The sequence below is a fragment of the Gossypium hirsutum genome, chromosome A03, assembly GCF_007990345.1.
Source record: "Gossypium hirsutum isolate 1008001.06 chromosome A03, Gossypium_hirsutum_v2.1, whole genome shotgun sequence".
Lineage (NCBI taxonomy): Eukaryota > Viridiplantae > Streptophyta > Magnoliopsida > Malvales > Malvaceae > Gossypium > Gossypium hirsutum.
Genome location: NC_053426.1, coordinates 49,677,735 through 49,683,674, shown reverse-complemented (window position 1 = coordinate 49,683,674; position 5,940 = coordinate 49,677,735). Strand labels below are relative to the sequence as shown.

At 34.1% G+C, this 5,940-nt stretch overlaps 1 non-coding gene across 1 annotated transcript; it reads right to left on the bottom strand.

Moving 5' to 3' along the window:
• Positions 1–4,723: 4,723 nt before the first annotated feature.
• LOC121225364 (small nucleolar RNA R71) lies at positions 4,724–4,830 on the bottom strand. The gene has a single exon (XR_005923231.1). It is a non-coding gene; the product is annotated as a small nucleolar RNA R71 (small nucleolar RNA).
• Positions 4,831–5,940: the final 1,110 nt, after the last annotated feature.

Genomic DNA, 5,940 nt, shown 5'->3' with positions numbered 1-5,940 from the left:
AAGACTCCACACGGACCAACGATTGTTTGATGTTTGACCATCATCTCTAGCTTAAATATAATTTCTTGGGAAACTATTTAATAAGAGATGATCTTGAGTGTGTAACAATTGAATCAACACCTATCATGAACATGCTTTCATTTGTGAGTCAACTTGGGACAATCTCACTGAGAGTCACGTATGGCTAGTTATTCTTAAAAGAAAATCCCATCTAGTGAACCCACATGATAAAGTTTACCTTAGGGTACAACCAGGGTAGGAACTGGCTCAAAACTTTATCATGATATCACTTAGGGACCATAAATGGATGTTGTAGGTCTTGTTCAAGGACCTTCTCCCACTCAATATTTTAAAAACATGCAAGGTTTTTATCCCAGATTTCAAGAATGATCATACAATAGTTCTAGTGACATTCTTACCTAAGCTATATGAAATGTTTCCAATATATGCATGGTATGCTATGAAAGTTTTATAACATTCACATTAATTTATTCACAAGAATAAATCAATCATAAAAGCAAACAATTTTGATTCTCCAAAGTTTTTCTTTAAAGGGAAAAATCGAATAAGTGAATGTGAATTGTGCACCAGGTGGGGTCCCAGGAAAGGGAGGTGAGTAATATTGGACCATTTAAAAACCAATTCTTTCATTGCCAGAGCAATCCTAGACATGTACCTTCTTATTGTCACACTTCTCACAACAATCGAATAACCTAAAGAAGTGAACGAAACAATACAACACATGTATTTTTTCATTACCAAACTTCTTTTTTTTAATCAATCAACTGTGAATCATCTTATACACATATATCAAAATTATAATATAACATAATATAAAAATTATAAAAAAATATATAAAACAGATATATAAGGAGATGGGTAATTAAAATAAAATTGTCAGCCAAGGTTTCCATGGTTTTATTTCTTGAAAAAAAACAAAATTACATAAAATTTCACCATAAGGTATTCTTTAGGTCTTCAACTGTCATCGCTCCATCTTTTCCTCATCATTGATTCCTTTTGGAAAAATTACATTTAAGTACTATGTATATTTCTGGCTCACAAGAATTCTATAAATTTAAAAACAAACAGTCCTACATGGAGATGATAGTCTGCGATCTATTTCCTAAAAACCACAACCTTGACAAAAACTAACATTTAGACAATTTAATCCATAAATCAAAATCTAACAAAAATCACTTCAAAAAATGATAATACTCTGAAATGACATATTTTTATGTATTAATTACATATTTTTTTGAGTATGATCCTACTAATTTGACTATTTATGGTTTTTTATCAAGTAGGGATTAAATTGAAGAAAAAAGGAAATTTGGGGCCAAAAAATGTGATTTTGAAGACAAAATGGGCCAACATGCGAAATAGGAAAGAAGTGGCACCGAAAATACAAAGTGTGGAAAACTTGGGGGAAAAATTAAAAGAAGAGATTTATAAACATAAGACTCTATTTAATTTTGAATTTTATTAGAATTATTATTATTATTATTTAGATTTAATTATAGCTTTTATCGTCATTTATCCTTTAGAGTTTAAATAGGAACAAACTAAGTTTTCCATGAACTATAAATAGGAATGAAGTGACACATATTGACACTCATCTTTTCTATAAAAGCTCCCTCTTCTAAAATGCTCTAGCTTTTTGTTCCTTTTATTTATTCAATAAAATTCCATTTTATTAAACTTATTTCTTTTTTCCCGGAAAGCATGAGCCACTAAACTCATCTAGCCAAAAGTTGTTGAGATTCCTCAAATAAGGTGCATGAGGCTTAGAATCTGCACATAGCCTTCTCAACGAGTATTCATCGTTTCTCTGCATTACAGGACTAACTCTTTCGTCCATGTCTTTCCAAAAGTGATCTTTTCATCTTATGCAAAAGCGGCCGCTTTGTATGTTTTAGGAAGGTTGCACAGTCGGCTCATTAGCTTACTGTGTCAGTGGTTGTTGAGCCTAAGAGACAAAATGGCGTGGCATTCGCCATTGAGAAATGATGATCTAGTGTAAGACGGCCCCATACAAGTGATGATTAGCTAGAGTTAGGTTCCTCTAAATCGTAACGCTAAAATGTAAGTGGAGCTGGTGGTCGTAGGTGTCCTCTTCCACTATAACTGGCTTATTTTATCATGAGAAAGATCACCTAAAAGCCTAGGATTGAACCCCAAGGAAGATCAAGATAACCGGAGACTGGAATCTCTCAATCAAAGAATCTTTTCCCTCAATTCTATTTATTTTTACAATTTCAATTTCAATTTATACATACAATTTCAATTTCAATTTATACAATCTTAATTCATCCATATTTTTAATTTTGTCTTTTTTATTTTTTTTAGGTACACCGTTTTCCTTGGGCACGACTGTGCTCGGGATCTCGAGGAACAAGAAGTTATGCAAATCCAGTCCCTAAGGATTTAACCCTACTTCCCTTATCTATTCTTTTCGTTATTTTATAGGGATAGGTTATTTTTGGTGCTTCCAATGACACACCACAAAACAACTAAATATCGCAATCAAAGCTTCAAACACATATTTATCAACAAGAACATTCAAGATTCATCAATGGCAACTTCTAAAATTTTTAACAGTTTCAAAAACAAAGGTAGGGCTAGCTAGACCTAGTTGCAACAATCTTAAAAACATAAAAATTACAAGAAACAAAATTAAAACAAGCTTACATGTAAATAAGTTATTCTAGCCAAACCAAAAGCTCTTCAACAATGGTGTTTTCTCTTAATTTTGGTGAAACCATGTACTAATGAAGATGATAGTACTATTTTTATCATTTTTCTTAAGTTACAATTATTAATTTACCATTTTGTCCCTTAATAAAAACTTCACTTAAATTAATTACCACCTATTACCGTCCATTACATATATAGTGATGGTCTAATTACCTTATAAGTCCTTGCTCATATAAGTTAAACTATTATAACACCCAAATGCAATAATTAACACATTTTGCGTCTTTTTCAATTTAGTCATTTTTCTTTAATTAGCTAACTAAACATTAAAATTTCTTAATCAAACTAAAATATGACCTTAATGACTCCGTAAATATTATATAAATAACATTTATGAGTTGACACAATGGAATTTTGGGTCCCGAAACCACTATTTTGTCACCAATGAAAAACGGGTTGTTACAACTTTTCCCCTCTTAGAAAATTTCGTCCCCGAAATTGTTACCTTAGAATAGATTTGGATATTGTGATTTCATCGATTCCAAGATTTCTCGAGTAGCTTATTCAGCATCATGCCAATGCCATAAAATTTTCACTGACGATACTCGTTTATTCCAAAGTTCTTTGACTTCTCAAGCCAAATTTTTCACTTGTTCTTCAGAATACGTCAAATTTGGCTTCAACTTCACTGTGAGGAATCATGTGTGTTGGATTAGATCTATACCTTCTTAGCATTGAAACATGAAATACATTATGAATTTTCTCGAGTTCGAGAGATAAAGCTAATCTGTAAGCTATAGGGCTGACTCTTTCAATAATCTCGCATGGTCCGGTAAATCTCAAACTCAACTTTCCTTTCTTGCCAAAACGTAACAGTTATTGAACCTAGGGTTAGACGTTGTTAGTCTCGAGAGGGATAATAATATAACTTATGGATTTCTACGGATCAAGTCAAATGAATAAATCGTCTGATTTAGAGTCAAATAACAAGTGAAGTTTAGGTGGATTTTTCCTTAGGTATTGTCTTAATTTAATCGTTTTCCCAAAAGTAATTTCCCAATTCTATTTTCTGTGATTTCTTAGTTTAGTTAATTAGTTAGATAAATAAAACCTTTTTATTTTTTAGGCTAGATAATAAAAAGAAAGTTAATACTAGTACTTTTAGTTCCTTTGGGTTTGATAATCTGATCTTGCTAAAGCTATACTACTGTTCGATAGGTACACTTTCCTTCATCGTGATAATATTTAGTTTCAAGGACGATTCATTATAAATATTTAAAACCTGTCACAAATATCACGTATCAAGTTTTTGGCGCCGTTGCTGGGGAACTAAGATTTAGGAACACTTGATTTTTATTACTTTAGCCATTTACTTTTACTGCAATTTAAATTTTATTCTAATTTTTGTTACTAATTCTTCTTTTTCCCTTTTTCTGGCAGGTTCTTATAGTTTATGACTAGAAGAAACCCGTCATGACTATTACTTTTTGACAGTAAGATCGATCGCACAGTTCACAAAAACCAAAGAGAAATAAGGTGAAGCTTAAGATACACAGAAAACGAGCAAGAGGACGATATTCAAACCACAACCGAGGGGATGGCTGAAAACCAAGAAAATCCGCTACCTCCTACAATTGCTGTTAATCAAAATCCTGCTCTACGCACTATGTATGATTATGCTAAACCTAATTTAACAGGAACTAAGTCATGTATAGTTAGACCTACTATTGCTGCAAATAATTTTAAACTAAAACCTCACACAATTCAAATGATACAACAGTTTGTTCAGTTTGATGGTTTGCAAGACGAGGATCCCAACGCTCACTTGGCAAATTTCCTAGAATATTGTGATACCTTTAATATTAATGGCGTTTCTGATGACGCCATTCACCTTTGGTTGTTTCCCTTTTCGTTAAGGAATAAGGCTAAACAATGGTTGAACTCATTACCACGAGGGTCAATCACTACTTGGGAACAAATGACTGAAAAATTTTTATTAAAATATTTTCCACCGGCTAAAATAGCCAAATTACGTAATGATACCTCTTCTTTTGTGCAGATGGGTTTAGAAACACTCTACGATGCATGGGAGAGATACAAGGACCTTTTAAGAAGGTGCACTCACCATGGGTTACCACTTCGGCTACAGGTTCAAACGTTCCATAATGGCCTAAATCCTTTGACTCAGCAGATGATTGATGCAGCTGCTGGCGGAACCATCAATAATAAAACACCTGAAGATGCCTAAGAATTTATAGAGGAGATGTCACTGAATAACTATCAGTAGCAAGTCATGTGGACAAAGCCAACAAAAACAGTCAGTGTTTATAACATCAATTCGGTCACCATGCTCTCTAGTTAGGTAGAACTCTTGAATAAGAAAATTGATGGTTTTCTTAGTTCTTCACAGGTTCACCTAGTAATGCAGTGCGAAGCAAATGGAGGTGGATCGAGCAATTCAGAATACCCACCTTATGGCCACAACATGGAGAACGAGCAGTTAAATTACATGGGTAATAATCCTCGATCTCAAAACAATCCTTATAGAAATACTTACAATGCAGGTTGGAGGAATCACCCAAATTTTTCATGGGGAGGCGAAGGAAATCAGAAACCACCACCCCCTCCAGGCTTTCAGCAACCACCATACCAGTAGGAGAAAAAGCCAAACCTTGAGGAGATGCTAACCATGTAACGCCCTAATTTTTGGGTTTTCTATGTTTTTGTGATTTTTAAAATTTGTGTGTGTTCTGGTTGGTTAAAATATATACTTTAGTAGGTTAGTGGGCCTTTGGAAGGCCTAAACTTAAGTTAAATCCGTGGTAGTCTTCAGAATTTTAATTTTATGAACAGGTGATGCAATTGGCGTTTGGGCTTTTAAGAGTAAAGGGGTAAAAGATGACACAAAAAGGAGTGTGGTGTAGTGGCAAGGTGGCGCCATTTAGGGGACAAGGAAGTGACGCCATAGAGGAAGCAAAGGGTCCAAGGTTCAAGTCTTGGCTCTTGCAATACATTTTGGTTTTTCTTTTCAATAAATCTGGAAGCAAGTAGGTGCGCTTTAAAGTTTAATGTGTTGGATTTATGACACAAATGAGTTGATGGCCTAGTGGTGGTGGCGTGAGTTGGCATGTGAGAGGACTTTGGTTCGAATCCCTTGGCACCCAAAGGTTGATTATTTTGCTATGTTGGGACTGCAAGAGTTGGTGCTAGTTTTAAACTCTGGTGATGGAGGGATCCCACATC